This window comes from Callospermophilus lateralis, chromosome X (assembly GCF_048772815.1).
Source record: "Callospermophilus lateralis isolate mCalLat2 chromosome X, mCalLat2.hap1, whole genome shotgun sequence".
Taxonomy (NCBI): domain Eukaryota; kingdom Metazoa; phylum Chordata; class Mammalia; order Rodentia; family Sciuridae; genus Callospermophilus; species Callospermophilus lateralis.
In genome coordinates this window covers 46,421,131-46,438,045 of record NC_135325.1, presented here as the reverse complement: position 1 = coordinate 46,438,045, position 16,915 = coordinate 46,421,131, and positions in this window count along the sequence as shown.

Genomic DNA, 16,915 nt, shown 5'->3' with positions numbered 1-16,915 from the left:
GGCACCCAAGCTAGAGGGGCATGTCCCCCTCTCGGGGGGAGGCCCCTGTATCCTGGGTGTTGGGGGGAGATCCCATACCACCACTGCAACCAGGCTTGAGGGGCACGCCCCCCTCTTGGGGGGAGTCCTCTCTAACCTGGGTGTCAGAGTGGGCTTCGATAACACCAGGGCACCCAGGCTACTAGGGCACGCCCACCTCTGGGGGGGGGAGGCCCCTTTAACCTGGGTGTCAGGGGGAGCTCCGAAATCACCACTGCACCCAGGCTAGAGGGGGAAGCCCACCTCTAGGGGGGAAGGCCCCTCTAATCTGTGTGTCAGAGGGAGCTCCGATACCACAAGGGCACCCAGGCTACAAGGGCATGCCCCCCTTTCGGGGGGATGCCCCTCTAACCTGGGTGTCGGGGGGAGCTCCGGTACCCCACAACTGCACCCAGGCTATAGGGGCACGCCACCCTCTCAGGGGGGAGGCCCCTCTAACCTGGGTGTCGGGGGGAGCTCCCATGGCACCCAGGCTAGCGGGCACGCCCTTCTCTCGGGGGGCGGGAGGCCCCTGTAAACTGGGTGTCGCGGGGAGCTCCCAGGGCACCCAGGCTAGAGGGCATGCCCCTCTCTCGGGGCTGGGCGAGTCCCCTCTAACCTGGGTATCTCAGTGAGCAACCAGGGTGCCCAGGCAGAGGGCACACCCGCCTCTGGGGGGGGGGGCGCGGGGAAGGCCCCTCTAACGTGGGTGTCGGGGAGAGCTTGGATACCACCCAGGCACGCAGGCTAGAGGGCACTCCACCCTCTCGGGGGAAGCCCCTCTAACCATGGTGTCGGGGGGAGCTCCGATACCACCCTGGCACCCTCTTGGTGGGAGGCCCCTCTAACCTGGGTATCGGGGGGAGTTCTCACAGCACCCAGGCTAGAGGTCACGACCCACTCTTGGGGGGAGTCCTCTCTAACCTGGTTGTCTGGGGGAGCTCCAATACCACCACGGCACCCAGGCTATGGGGCACGCCACCCTCTTGGGGGGAGGCCCCTTTAACCTGGGTGTCCGGGGGAGCTCCCAGGGCACCAAGGCTAGAGGGCATGTCGCCCTCTGGGGGGGGGAGGCCTCACTAACCTGGGTGTCACGGGGAGCTCCCAATGCACCCAGGGTAGTCGGCACACCTCCCTCTCGGGGGTGGGGAAGGCACTTCTAACTTGGGGGTCACGGGGAGAACCCAGAGCACTCTGGCTAAAGGGCACGCCCCCCTCTCGGGATGGGGGAGGCTCCCAAAACCTGGGTGTCGCTGGGAGCTCCCAGGGCACCCAGGCTAGAGGGCACGCCCCCCTCACGGGGGTGGGGGAGGCCCCTCTAACTTGGGTGTCAATGGAGCTCCAATACCACCAGGGCACCCAGGCTAGTGGGCCACTCCCCCCTCTCGGAGGGAGGCCCCACTAACTTGGGTGTCAGCGGGAGCTTGGATACGACCCCGGCAAGCAGAATAGAGGGCATTCCCCCCTCTCTGGGGGAAGGCCCTCTAACCTGGGTGTTGGGGGGAGCTCTGATACCACCAAGGCGCCCAGGGTAGAGGGGCACGCCCCCCTGTGTGTCGGGGTGAGCTCCCTGGCACCCATGCTAGAGGACACGCCCCCTTCAGGGGCGGGGGGGACGCCCCTCTAACCTGGGTCTCCCGGGGAGCTCCCAGGGCACCCAGTCTAGAGGGCACACCCCTTCTCAGGGGTGGGGGAGGCCCCTTTAATGTGGGTGTTTCCTGGAGCTCCCAGGGCATCCAGGCTAGAGGGCATGCCCCCCACTTGTGGGTGTGGAAGGCACCTCTAACCTGGGTGTCCTGGGGAGCTCCCACTGCACCCAGGCTAGAGGGCTTGCCCCCCTCTCAGGGCTGGGGGAGGCCCCTCTAACCGGGGTGTCTTGGAGAGCTGCCCCCCCCACCCAGGCTAGAAGGCACGCCCCCCTCTCAGGGGTGGGCGGAGACCCCGCTATCCTGAGTGTCAGGGGTAGCTCCCATGGCACCCAGGCTAGAGGACACGCCCCCTCTCTGGGTGGGGGGAGGCCCCTGTAACCTTGGTGTCGGGGGAGCTCCCAAGGCACCCAGGCTAGATTGCACGCCCCTCTCTCCATCTTGGGGGAGGCGCCTCTAACCTGGGTGTCATGGGGAGTTCCTGTGGCACCCAGGCTAGAGGGCACTCCCCGCTCTGGCGGGGAGAGGCCCCTCTAACCTGGGTGTCATGGGGAGCTCCCAGGGCACCCAGGCTAGAGGGCACTCCCCCCTCTGGTGGGGAGAGGCCCCTCTAACCTGGGTGTCAGTGGGAGAGTCCACAGACACCCAGGCTAGAGGGCACGGCCCACTCTCGGGGTTTGGGGGAGGCCCCTCTAACCTGGGTGTCCGGGGGAGCTCCCACGGGCCCCAGGCTAGAGGGCACGCCCCCCCCTTTCAGAGGTGGGGGAGGCTCCTCTAACCTGGGTGTCAGTGGGAGCGTCCACAGCACCCAGGCTAGAGGGAAGCCCCCCTCTGGTGGGTGGGGGAGTCCCCTCTAACCTGAGTGTTGGGGGAGCTCCCTTGGCACCCAGACTAGAGGGCATGCCCTCATCTTGGGGGTGTGGGAGGCCCCTAAAACCTGAGTTTCCGGGGGAGCTACCAGGGCACCCAAGCTAGAAGGGCATGCCCCCTCTGGGGGGGGGGAGAGGCCCCTCTAACCTGGGTGTCGGGGGAAGCTCCCACGGCACCCAGGCTAGAGGGCATGCCCACCTCTCTGGTGTGGGGGAGGCCCCTCTAACTTGGGAGTTGAGGGGGGGAGCTCCCAAGGCACCCAGGCTAGACCACTCGCCCCCCTCTTGGGAGAGGGTAGGCCCCTCTAACTTGGGTGTCGGGGGTAGCTCCCATGGCACCCATGCTAGAGGGCACACCCCCCTGTGGGGGGAGGGAGAGGCCCCTCTAACCTGGGTGTTGGGGGATCTCCCAGGGCACCCAGGCTAGATGGCACGCCACACTCTCGGGGGTGGGGGAGGCCCCTCTCACCTGGGTGTAGCAGGGAGCTCCCAGGGCACCCAGGCTAGAGGGCACATCCCCCTCTCGGGGGTGGGGGAAGCCCCTCTAACCTGGGTGTCGGAGGGAGTTCCCACAGCACCCAGGAGAGAGGGCAAGCCCCCCTCTTGGGGGTGGGGGAGGCCCCTTAAACCTGGGTCTCGCGGGGAGCTCCCAGGGCACCCAGGCTAGAGGGCATGCCCCCCTCTCAGGGGTGGGGGAGGTCCCTCTAACCTGGGTGTCGAGGTGAGCACTCCTGCCTCTCGTGGGGAAGCCCCTCTAACCATGGTGTCTGGAGGAGCTCTGATACCATGACCTCCAGGCTAGAGGGCACGCCCCCCTCTCGTGGGGAGGCTTCTCTAACCTGGGTGTTGGGGGGAGCTCCGATACCTCATGGCACCCAGGCTAGAGGGCACGCCCCCCTCTTGGGGATTCTATGGAAGCTTGGCAAACGCTTTCAAATGAAATTGTTTTTTGCTTTCTTCTGCTTAGGGCTTCTGCAAGAGGGAACAAAGCATAGAGAGCACACTGAGAACTAATGCAGTGTCTCAAATTTCAAGCAGCTAGCAGAAACCCTGTTTGATTTAGAGTTCCAACTGCATCTATCCCTATAGGGGAAAATGAAGTGAAACCTAAAATTTCAAAGTGTTCCTGTAAACAAATGCTTCAACCTAGAAGAACGAAATTTGGGGGCCCAAGTGCGACTGGAGTACCGATCATTACCGCCAAGTATCAACAAGATAGGGTTAAAAAAAATATTTGTTGGGATTGCACTAAACTCGGAGTTCTGTGGAAGCTTGTCAACCGCTTTCAAATGAGAGTGATTTTTCCTTCACTGACAAGTTCCTCTGCTTAGGGCTACTTTAAGAGGGAACAAAGCATAGAGAGAGCACTGAGAACTAATTCAGTGTGTCAAGTTTCAACCAGCTAGCAAAAACCGTGTTTGATTTAGAGTTCCAACTGGGATTATACCTATTGGGGAAAACGAAGTGAAACCTAAAAATTCAAAGTGTTCCTGCAAACGAACAATTTAACCTGGAAGAATGAAATTTGGGGAGCTAAGTGTGGCTGGAATACGGATGATTCCTGCAATGTATCAAGAAGATCGGGTGAAAAAATATTTGCTAGGATTTCAGTAAACTCGGAGTTCTGTGGAAGCTTGGAAAACGCTTCCAAATGAAAGTGATTTTTCCTTGACAAGTGCCTCTGCTTAAGGCTACTTCAAGACTCCTTCAGCCCACCTGTCCCTCACCTTTGGGGCCTTCCCACCTGCATTCTAACACTGCAAGATAACGGAGAACTAAGGACTGGAGTGTGGGAAAGCTGAAAGACCACCTTAGGGAAGACCTCCCCCTCCATGGATTCTGCCTTTTGGGTCCTCTTCTTCCTCAGGGGAGAAGTCTTTTCTGCTGACTAAGCTTCTACTTTCCACTCTACACTTGCCTCTGGTGCTTCTCTGGTGTTATACTTCAGCATTGGGGAAGCAGGGGACTCATCACCGGTAAACAGCGGTAACAGATGCCCACACAGTGGTAGAAGACCCCATTCCAAAGTCCCTCACACAGTTGTTGGAATTCAAAGGACACAGACAACTTGGAAATAGGATTCACTTCACAAAAATCGAGAACTCAAGACCCATTCTCAATCAATGAAGTTGTGTTAATACTGAAATGTCAGGCCCAGCAACTCTCGGAGGGACACAGCTGCTCCACGTGCGTGCAAGGTAGGCGGAACCGTGACCACCGACAAAACAGGCCCAGTGGCCCGCCAGATACATCACCCCGGTTGGGGGAGGGGCAGAGCCGCCACCAGCGTCTTTTAGGTAGACAGACCTGCAACCGACAGACAGAACAGGCCTAGCGGCCAGCGGAGGGGCAAAGCCGCTGCTCACGCCTGCAAGGTAGGCGGACCTGTGACCACCGAAAGAACAGGCCCATCGAAAGTACAGGCACAGCGGCCTCCCGGCGTGGTAGGCACATTGCCTCAATTGAAGGAGGGGCAGAACCACCGCCAAAGCCTGCAAGGGAGACGTTGCAGCTATACAAGAGCAATATAAATATATAGGGGGAAAAATCAATAACACAACAGTTTCACCAAGCAGAAAGAAACGCGATCAGTATGAAAAGACAAGGAAAGAAAGGACCACAAGCAATGCAGGTCAACTCAACTTTAGAAGAGGTAATATCTGCAGCAGATGTAATGTCAGATAAAGAATTCAGGATATACATGCTTCAGATGATCTGGAGTCTCAAGGAAGACATTAGACAGCAAAATCAGACAATGAAAGACCACTTTGACCACTTCGACAATGAGTTACATAAACAAATCCAAGAAGCAAAAGATCAATTATACAGGGAGATAGAGGTTATAAAAAACAAAGAAACAGAAATCCTGGAAATGCAGGAAGCAATAAACCAACTTAAAAACTCAATTGAGAATACTACCAGCAGAGTAGAACACTTAGAAGATAGAACATCAGACAATGAAGACAAAGTATTTCAACTGGAGAAGAACATAGACAGCTCAGCAAAGCTGTTAAGAAACCATGAGCAGAACATTCAAGAAATATGGGATAACATAAAGAGACCAAACTTAAGAGTCATTGGGATACAGGAAGGCATTGAGGTCCAAACCAAAGGAATGAGCAATCTATTCAACGAAATAATACGAGAAAACTTCCCAGACTTGAAGAATGAGACAGAATCCCAAATCCTAGAAGCCTACAGGACGCCGAATGTGCAAAATCATAAGAGATCCACACCTAGACACATTATAATGAAGATGCCCAACATATAGAATAAGGAGAGAATTTTAAAAGCTACAAGAGAAAGGAAGCAGATTACATTTAGGGGTAAACCAATCAGGATAACAGCTGATCTTTCAACACAGACTCTGAAAGCTAGAAGATCCTGGAATACATACACTGAAAGAAAATGGGTTCCAACCAAGAATTGTGTATCCCGCGAAATTAAGCTTCAGGATGGAAGATGAAATTAAAACCTTCCATGATAAACAAAAGTTAAAAGAATTTGCAGCTAGAAAACCATCTCTTCAAAACATCCTCGGCAAAATATTACAGGAAGAGGAAATGGAAAATATCAATGAAAACCAACAGCGGGAGGTAGTACAGTAAAGGGGGGGGGATAATCAAAGAGGAAAACAAACCATGTTTAGTAACATAAATAAACAAATATGGCTGGAAGAACAACCCATATCTCAATAATAACCCTAAATGTTAATGGCTTAAACTCACCAATTAAGAGACACAGGCTAGTAGAATGGATCACAAAACAAGACCCAACAATATGCTGCCTTCAGGAGATGCATTTAATAGGAAAAGACATACATAGACTGAAGGTGAAAGGTTGGGAAAAATCATATCACTTATATGGACTTCGGAAACAAGCAGGAGTGTCCATACTCATATCAAATAAAATAGATTTCAAGCCAAAGTTAATCAAAAGGGATGAAGAGGGACACTACATACTTCTCAAGGGAACCATACACCAACAAGACATAACAATCATAAATATATATGCCCCAAACAATGGTGCAGCTATGTTCATCAAACAAACTCTTCTCAAGTTCAAGAGTCTAATAGACCACGATACAATAATCATGGGAGACTTCAACACACCTCTCTCACCACTGGACAGATCTTCCAAACAAAAGTTGAATAAGGAAACTATAGAGCTCAATAACACAATTAATAACCTAGACTTAATTGACATATATAGAATATACCACCCAACATCAAGCAGTTACACTTTTTTCTCAGCAGCACATGGATCCTTCTCAAAAATAGATCATATATTATGTCACAGGGCAACTCTTAGACAATATAAAGGAGTAGAGATAATACCATGCATCTTATCTGATCATAATGGAATGAAATTGAAAATTAACGATAAAAGAAGTAAGGAAAAATCATGCATCACTTGGAGAATGAACAATAGGTTACTAAATGATCAATGGGTTATAGAAGACATCAAGGAGGAAATTAAAAAATTCTTAGAGATAAATGAAAACACAGACACAACATATCGGAATCTATGGGACACATTGAAAGCAGTTCTAAGAGGAAAATTTATTGCTTGGAGTTCATTCCTTAAAAAAAGAAAAAACCAACAAATAAATGATCTAATACTTCAACTCAAAATCCTAGAAAAAGAAGAGCAAAACAACAGCAAAAGAAGTAGAAGACAAGAAATAATTAAAATCAGAGCTGAAATTAATGAAATCGAAACGAAAGAAACAATAGAAAAAATTGACAAAACTAAAAGTTGGTTCTTTGAAAAAATAAATAAAATCGACAGACCCTTAGCCACACTAACGAAGAGAAGAAGAGAGAGAACTCAAATTACCAGCATACGGGATGAAAAAGGCAATATCACAACAGACACTTCAGAAATACAGAAGATTATCAGAAATTATTTTGAATCCTTATACTCCAACAAAATAGAAGATAGTGAAGGCATCGATAAATTTCTTAAGTCATATGATTTGCCCAGATTGAGTCAGGAGGATATTGACAACCTAAACAGACCAATATCAATTGAGGAAATAGAAGATACCATCAAAAGACTACCAACTAAGAAAAGCCCAGGACCGGATGGGTATACAGCAGAGTTTTACAAAACCTTTAAAGAGGAACTAATACCAATACTTTTCAAGCTATTTCAGGAAACAGAAAAAGAGGGAGAACTTCCAAATTCATTCTATGAGGCCAACATCACCCTGATTCCTAAACCAGACAAAGACACTTCAAAGAAAGAAAACTACAGACCAATATCTCTAATGAACCTAGATGCAAAAATCCTCAATAAACTTCTGGCGAACCGGATACAAAAACATATCAAAAAAATTGTGCACCATGATCAGGTAGGATTCATCCCTGGGATGCAAGGTTGGTTCAATATACGGAAATTAATAAATGTTATTCACCACATCAATAGGCTTAAAAATAAGAACCATATGATCATCTCGATAGATGCGGAAAAAGCATTCGACAAAGTACAGCATCCCTTTATGTTCAAAACTCTAGAAAAACTAGGGATAACAGGAACATACCTCAATATTGTAAAAGCAATCTATGCTAAGCCTCAGGCTAGCATCATTCTGAATGGAGAAAAACTGAAGGCATTCCCTCTAAAATCTAGAACAAGACAGGGATGCCCTCTCTCACCACTTCTGTTCAACATAGTTCTTGAATCACTGGCCAGAGCAATTAGACAGACAAAAGAAATTAAAGGCATAAAAATAGGAAAAGAAGAACTCAAATTATCACTATTTGCAGATGACATGATTCTATACCTAGCAGACCCAAATGGGTCTACAAAGAAACTATTAGAGCTAATAAATGAATTCAGAAAAGTGGCAGGCTATAAAATCAACACGCATAAATCAAAGGCATTCCTGTATATCAGCGACAAATCCTCTGAAATGGAAATGAGGACAACCACCCCATTCACAATATCCTCAAAAAAAAATATAAAATACTTGGGAATCAACCTAACAAAAGAGGTGAAAGACTTATACAATGAAAACTACAGAACCCTAAAGAAAGAAATAAAAGAAGATCTTAGAAGATGGAAAAATATACCCTGTTCATGGATAGGTAGAAGTCACATCATCAAAATGGCGATATTACCAAAAGTTCTCTATAGGTTTAATGCAATGCCAATCAAAATCCCAACGGCATTTCTTGTAGAAATAGAGAAAGCAATCATGAAATTCATATGGAAAAATAAAAGACCCAGAATAGCAAAAACAATGCTAAGCAGGAAGTGTGAATCAGGCGGTATAGCGATACCAGACTTCAAACTATACTACAGAGCAATAGTAACAAAAACAGCATGGTACTGGTACCAAAACAGGCGGGTGGACCAATGGTACAGAATAGAGGACACAGAAACCAATCCACAAAACTACAACTATCTTATATTCGATAAAGGGGCTAAAAGCATGCAATGGAAGAAGGATAGCATCTTCAACAAATGGTGTTGGGAAAACTGGAAATCCATTTGCAACAAAATGAAACTGAATCCCTTTCTCTCGCCATGCACAAAAGTTAACTCAAAGTGGATCAAGGAACTTGATATCAAATCAGAGACATGGCGTTTGATAGAAGAAAAAGTTGGCTATGATCTACATACTGTGGGGTCGGGCTCCAAATTCCTCAATAGGACACCCATAGCACAACAGTTAATAACTAGAATCAACAAATGGGACTTACTCAAACTAAAAAGTTTTTTCTCAGCAAAAGAAACAATAAGAGAGGTAAATAGGGAGCCTACGTCCTGGGAACAAATCTTTACTCCTCACACTTCAGACAGAGCCCTAATATCCAGAATATACAAAGAACTAAAAAAATTAGACAATGAGATAACGAATAACCCAATCAACAAATGGGCCAAGGACCTGAACAGAAATTTCTCAAAGGAGGACATACAATCAATCAACAAGTATATGAAAAAATGCTCACCATCTCTAGCAGTCAGAGAAATGCAAATCAAAACCACACTAAGATACCATCTCACTCCAGTAAGATTGGCAGCCATTAGGAAGTCAAACAGCAACAAGTGCTGGCGAGGATGTGGGGAAAAGGGTACTCTTGTACATTGCTGGTGGGACTGCAAATTGGTGCGGCCAATTTGGAAAGCAGTATGGAGATTTCTTAGAAAGCTCGGAATGGAACCACCATTTGATCCAGCTATTCCCCTACTCGGTCTATTCCCTAAAGACCTAAAAAGAGCACACTATAGGGACACTGCTACATCCATGTTCATAGCAGCACAATTCACAATAGCAAGACTGTGGAACCAACCTAGATGCCCTTCAATAGACGAATGGATAAAAAAAATGTGGCATTTATACACAATGGAGTATTACTCTGCATTAAGAAATGACAAAATCATAGAATTTGGAGGGAAATGGATGGCATTAGAGCAGATTATGCTAAGTGAAGCTAGCCAATCCCTTAAAAACAAATGCCAAATGTCTTCTTTGATATAAGGAGAGTAACTAAGAACAGAGTAGGGACGAAGAGCATGAGAAGAAGATTAACATTAAACAGGGATGAGAGGTGGGAGGGAAAGGGAGAGAGAAGGGAAATTGCATGTAAATGGAAGGAGACCCTCAGGGGTATACAAAATTACATACAAGAGGAAGTGAGGGGAAAGGAGAAAAATATAAGGGGGAGAAATGAACTACAGTAGAGGGGGTAGAGAGAGAAGAGGGGAGGGGAGGGGGGAGGGGGGATAGTAGAGGATAAGAAAGGCAGCAGAATACAACAGACACCAGAATGGCAATATGTAAATCAATGGTTCTGCAACTGATGTGATTCTGCAATCTGTATATGGGGTAAAAATGGGAGCTCATAGCCCACTTGAATCAAAGTGTGAAATATGATATATCAAGAACTATGTAATGTTTTGAACAACCTACAATAAAAATTAATTTAAAAAAAAGGCTACTTCAATAGGGAACAAAACATAGAGAGCGAACTGAGAACTAATTTAGTTTGTAAAGTTTCAAGCAGCTATCAGAAACCCTGTTTGATTTAGAGTTCCAACTGCATCTCTCCCTTTAGGGGATAACGAAGTGAAACCTAAAAATTCAAACTGTTCCTGCAAACAAACGCTTCAACCTAGAAGAAAGAAATTTGGGGGGCCATGTGTGGCTGTAAAACTGATCATTCTTGACAAGTGTCAAAAAGATCGGGTGGAAAAAATATTGACTGGGATTTGAGTAAACTCGGAGTTCTGTGGAAGCTTGGCAAACGCTTTCAAATGAAACTGTTTTTCCCTGCCTCTCCTTCGGGCTACTTCAAGATAGAACAAAGCATAGAGAGTGCACTTAGAACTAATTTAGTTTGTAAAGTTTCACGCAGCTAGCACAAACCTTGTTTGATTTCAATAGCATTTCTCCCTGTAGGGATAAACGAAGTGAAACCTAAAAATTCAAACGGTTCCTGCAAATGAACGCTTCAACCTAAAAGAAAGAAATTTGGGGGGCCTAGTTCGACTGGAGTACTGATCATTAATGCCAAGTATCATCAAGATTGGGTGAAAACATCTTTGCTGGGATTTCAGGAAACTCGGAGTTCTGTGGAAGCTTGGCAAACGCTTTCAAATGAAAAGTGTTGTTTCCTTGCCTGTGCTTAGAGCTACTGCAAGATGTAACAAAGCATAGAGAGCGAACTGAGAACTAATTCAGTGTGTCAAATTTCAATCAGCTAGCAGAAACTGTGTTTCATTTAGAGTTCCAACTGAGAGTGTACCTATAGGGGAAAACGAAGTGAAACCTAAAAATTCAAAGTGTTCCTGCAAATGAACGCTTTAACCTAGAAGTAGGAAATTTGGAGAGTCAAGTGCGGCTGGAGAACAGATGATTCCTGGAACGTATCAACAAGATTGGGTGAAAAAAATATTTGCTGGGATTTCAGGAAACTTGGAGTTCTGTGGAATATTGGCAAAGGCTTTCAAATGAAAGTGTTTTTCACTTGCCTCTGCTTAGGGCTTCTGCAAGAGGGAACAAAGCATAGAGAGAGCACTGAGAACTAGTGGACTGTGTGGTTTAAGCAGCTAGCACAAATCGTGTTTGATTTAGAGTTCCAACTACATCTGTCAGTATAGGGGAAAACAAAGTGAAACCCCAAAATTCAAACTGTTCCTTCAAAGGAATGCTTCAACCTAGAAGAAGAAAATTTGGGGGGCTAAGTGCTACTGGAGTACTGATCTTTACCGCCAAATTAATCCAGATCGGGTGAAAAAATCTTTGCTGGGATTTCAGGAAACTCGGAGTTCTGTGGAAGCCTGGCAAACGCTTTCAAATGAAAGTGATTTTTCCTTGACTGACAAGTGCCTCTGCTTAGGGGTACTTCAAGAGGGAACAAAGCATGGAGAATGAAGTGAGAACTAATTCAGTGAGTCAAGTTTGAAGCAGCTAGCACAAACTGTGTTTGATTTAGAGTTCCAAATGCATGTATCCCTATAGGGGAAAACAAAGTGAAACACAAAATTTCAAAATGTTCCTGCAATCGAGTGTTTCAACCTAGAAGAACAAAATTTGTGGGGGCCAAGTGCAACTGGAGTACAGATCATTTCTGCCAAGTATCAACAAGATCGGGTGAAAAAATATTTGTTGAGATTTCAGTAAACTTCCGGAGTTCTGTGGAAGCTTTGCAAACGCTTTCAAATGAACGTATTTTTTCCTTGATTCTGCTTAGGGCTACTTCAAGAGGGAAGAAAGCATAAAGAGCAATCTGAGAACTAATTCAGTATGTCATGTGTCAAGCAGCTAGCACAAACCGTGTTTGATGTAGAGTTCCAACTGCATGAAACCTTAAAGGGGAAAACGAATTGAAACCTAATATTTCAAAGTGTTCATGCAAACGAACACTTCAAACTAGAAGAACAAACTTTGAGAGGCCATGTGCAACTGGACAAGTGCAACTTTGTTCAGCTGATCTTGTTGATACATGGCAGAAATTATTGGTACTCAGGACGCACTTGCCCCTACAAATTGTGTTCTTCTATGTTGAAGCGTTCATTTGCAGGAACACTTTGAAATTTTAAATTTCCTTTTGTTTCTCCCTATAAGGACACATGCAGTTGCAATTCTGAATCAAACAGGGTTTTTGCTAAATGGTTGAAACTTGACACACTGAATTAGTTCTCAGTGCGCTCTGCATCCATTGTTCCGTCTTGAAGTAGCCATAAGCAGAAGCAAGGAAAAAATTCCCTAACCCTAACCCTAACCCTAACCCTAACCCAAACCCTCACCCTAACCCTAACACTAACCCTAACTAGAGCCCTAACCCTAACATTAACCCTAACTGTAACCTACACTTTACACTAACCTTAAACTAACACTAAACCTAACTCTAAAACTAACCCAAACCCTAACCTAACACTAAAGGCAACCCTAACCATAACCCTAATCCTAAACCTAACTGTAACACAATCCCTAACCCTAACCTACTTTTAATCCTAACCAAACGTAACACTAACCCTAACCCTAACCCTAACCCTAACATTAACACTAATCCTTCCCTAAACTTAACCCTAACCATAACACTAATACTAACCCTAACCCTAACACTAACCTTAAACCTATCCCTAAACTTAACCCTAAGCCTAACACTATCACTAACACTAACCCTAACCCTAACACTAACCCGAACCCTAACATGAACACTAACCCTAAACCTAACCCTAACCCTAATCATAACACTAACCCTAAACTTAACCCTAACCCTAAACTTAACATTAACCCTAATCCTACCCCTAACCCTAACCCTAACACTAAACCTAACCCCAATCCTAACCATAACCATAACTGTAATCCTAACCCTAACACTAACTCTAAACCTATCCCTAACCCTAAAAGTATAATTAACCCTCACCCTAACCCTAACACAAATCTAACCCTAACCCTAAAACTAACACCCTAACCCGAACACAAACTCAAATTCTAAAACTAACACTAACCCTAACCCTAATTGTAACCCTTATCTTAACCGTAACACTAACCCTAAACTTAATATTAACCTGACCCTAGCACAAAATCTAACCCTAAACTGAACCCTAACCCTAATAATAACCCTAAGCCTAAACCTAACTCTAACCCTCACCATAACCCTAATCCTAACCCTAAACCTAACACTAACCCTAAACCTAATCCTAAACCTAACACTAACCCTAACACTAAACCTAACCCTAACCCTAACCCTAACTATAAAACTAATCCTAACTGTAACTGTAAACTTAACCCTAACCCTAACCCTAACACAAACCCTAACCCTAACCCTAAACCTAACCCTAACATTAACCCTAACACTAACCCCAACCCTAACACAAACCCTAAACCTAAACAAACACAAACCTTAACCCTAAACCTTAACTCCAAACCTAAAGCTAACACTAACCCTAACCCTAACCCTTACCCTAACACGAACACTAAACCTAATCCTAACATTAATGCTAACCATAACCATAACTCTAACCCTAACATTAACCATAACACTACCCCTAACCCTACCCCTAACACTAACTTTAACACTAACCCTAATGTAACACTAACCTAACCCTAACCCTCATCTAACCCTAACCCTAAACCTAACCGAACCCTAAACCAAACCCTAACCCTAATTTTAAAACTAAATTAACCTTAGCCTAACACTAAACCTAACCCAAACACTAACCCTAACATAAACCCTAAACTGAAATATAAAGCTAACACAACCCTAACCCTAAGCTAACCCTAACTCTAACACTAACCCATAGGCAAAACCAAACCTTATTGCTAATCCTAACCGTAATCCTATTGCTAACACTAACCCTAACCCGAAAACTAACATGAACCCTAACACAAACCCTAACCCTAACTTTAACACTAACAATAACCCTAACCCTAACCCAAAGCCTAACACTAACCCTAACCCTAATCCTAACCCTAATCCTTACCCTAACTCTAATCATAACCGTAATAGTAACCCTATACCCTAACCTAATACTAACCCTAACCCTAACACAAAACCTAACCCTAACACTAATCCTAACACAAACCCTAACTCTAACCCTAACCATAACACTAACCGTAATCTATTCTTAACCCTAAACCTAACCTAAACCTAACCCTAACCTAACCCTAAAACTAAACTTAACCCTATCCCTAAACCTAACCCTAACACTAACTCTAGCCCTAACCCTAAACCTTAGCCTAAATCTAACTCTAAACCTAACCTGAATCCTAACTGTGACCAAAACCCTAACCTTAACCCTAACCCGAACACAAACCCTAACCCCAACCCTAACACTAACTCTAAAACCAAACTTAACCCTAACCCTAAAACTAACCTTAACCCTAACCCTAACATAAACTCTAACCATAACCTAACGCTAACCCTAACTCTTACCATAACCCTAACTCTAACCCTAACACAAACCCAAAAACTAACCCTAACACTAACCATAAACCTAACCCTAACCCTAAACCTAACCCTAAACCTAACTCTAACCGTAACCCTAACCCTAATCATAACTCTTACCCTAACTCTAACCCTAACCCTAACACTAACATTAACCTTAAAACTAACCCTAACCCTAGCACTAAACATAACCCTAACCCTAAACTGAACCTGAACCTTAATCCTAACTCAAACACTACCCTAATACTAACCCTAACCCTAACCTTTACCCTAACAGTTACCCTAACCCTAAGCATAACCCTAACACTAACCCTAACACAAAACCTAACCCAAACCATAACAAAATCCTAACTTAATACTAACACTAACCCTATCATAACTCTAACCCTACCCTAACGCTAACCCTAAAACTAATCTTAACACTAACCCTAACCCTAACACTAACACTAAACCTAACCCTAACCCTAAATCAAACCATAACACCCTACCCCAAACCCTAACCTAATGCTAAGCATAACCCTAACCCGAATCCTAAATGTAACCATAACCCTAACCCTAAACAAAACCCTAACCCTAACAAAATTCCGAACCCTAACCCTAATACTAACTCTAACCGTTATCCCAAACCTAACACTAACCCTAACCCTAACCCTAACCTAACATTAAACTTAACTGTAACCCTAACCCTAACACTACCCATAAATCTAACCCTAACCCTAATGCTTACAATAACCCTAACAATAATCCTAACCCTAACACTTACTCTAAACGTAACCCTAACCCTAACCCTAACACTTACCCTAACCCTAAAACTAACCCTAACACTTACACTAACCCTAACCCTTACCCTAACTCTAAACCTAACCCTAACACAAACCCTAACCCTAACCCTAAAACGAATCTTAACCCTAACCCTAAACCTAACCCTAAAACTAATTCTAACCCTAAAACTAATTCTAACCCTAACACTAACCCTAACACTAACCCTAACCCTAACCTAACGATAACCCTAACCCTAAACATAACCCTTAACCTAACACTATTCTAATCCTAACCCTAACCCATATCCTAAACCTAAGCCTAACGCTAACCCTAAACCTAACACTAACTCTAATCCTAAACCTAACCCTAAAACAAACCCTAACCCTAACCATAACACTAACCCTAATCCTAACCCTAACCCTAACCCTTTCACTCACCCTAACCCTAACCATAACTCTAACACTAATACCAACTGTAACTCTAACTCTAACCCTAACCCTAACCCTTTCAATAAACCTAACAATAATCTTAAACCTAACCCTAACTCTAACAGTAACCCTAATCCTTACCCTAACACTAACCCTAACTCAAACCCTAACTGTAACCCTAAAATGAACATTAACCCTACACTAACCCTAACCTAACCATAACTCTAACCCTAAACATAAACCTTAACCTAACACTATCCTAAACCTAATCCTAATCCCAAACCTAACCCGAACCCTAACCCTAAACCTAACACTATCTCTAATCCTAACCCTAACTCTAATCCTAACCCTAACACTAACCCTAATCCTAACCCTATACCTAGCCCTTACACTAACCCTAACCCTAACCCTAACCCTCACCCTAAACCTAACCCTAAATCTGACACTAACCCTAACCCTAACCCTTAAACTAACCCAACCCTAAACCTAAACCTAACTCTAACCCTAATACTAACCGTAACAGCAACCCTAACCCTAACACAAACCCTAACCCTAACACTAACACAAACCCTAAACCTAATTCTAACCATAACACTAACAGTAACCCTAACACAAACCTAACCCTAATTATAACACTAACCCTAACCTAACCCTAACCTAACCCTATCCCTAAACATAACACTAAAACTAAACTATAACCCTAATCCTATCACTAACACTAACTCTAACCCTATCCCTTATTCTAAATCTAACCCTAACACAAACCCTAACTCTAATCACTAATA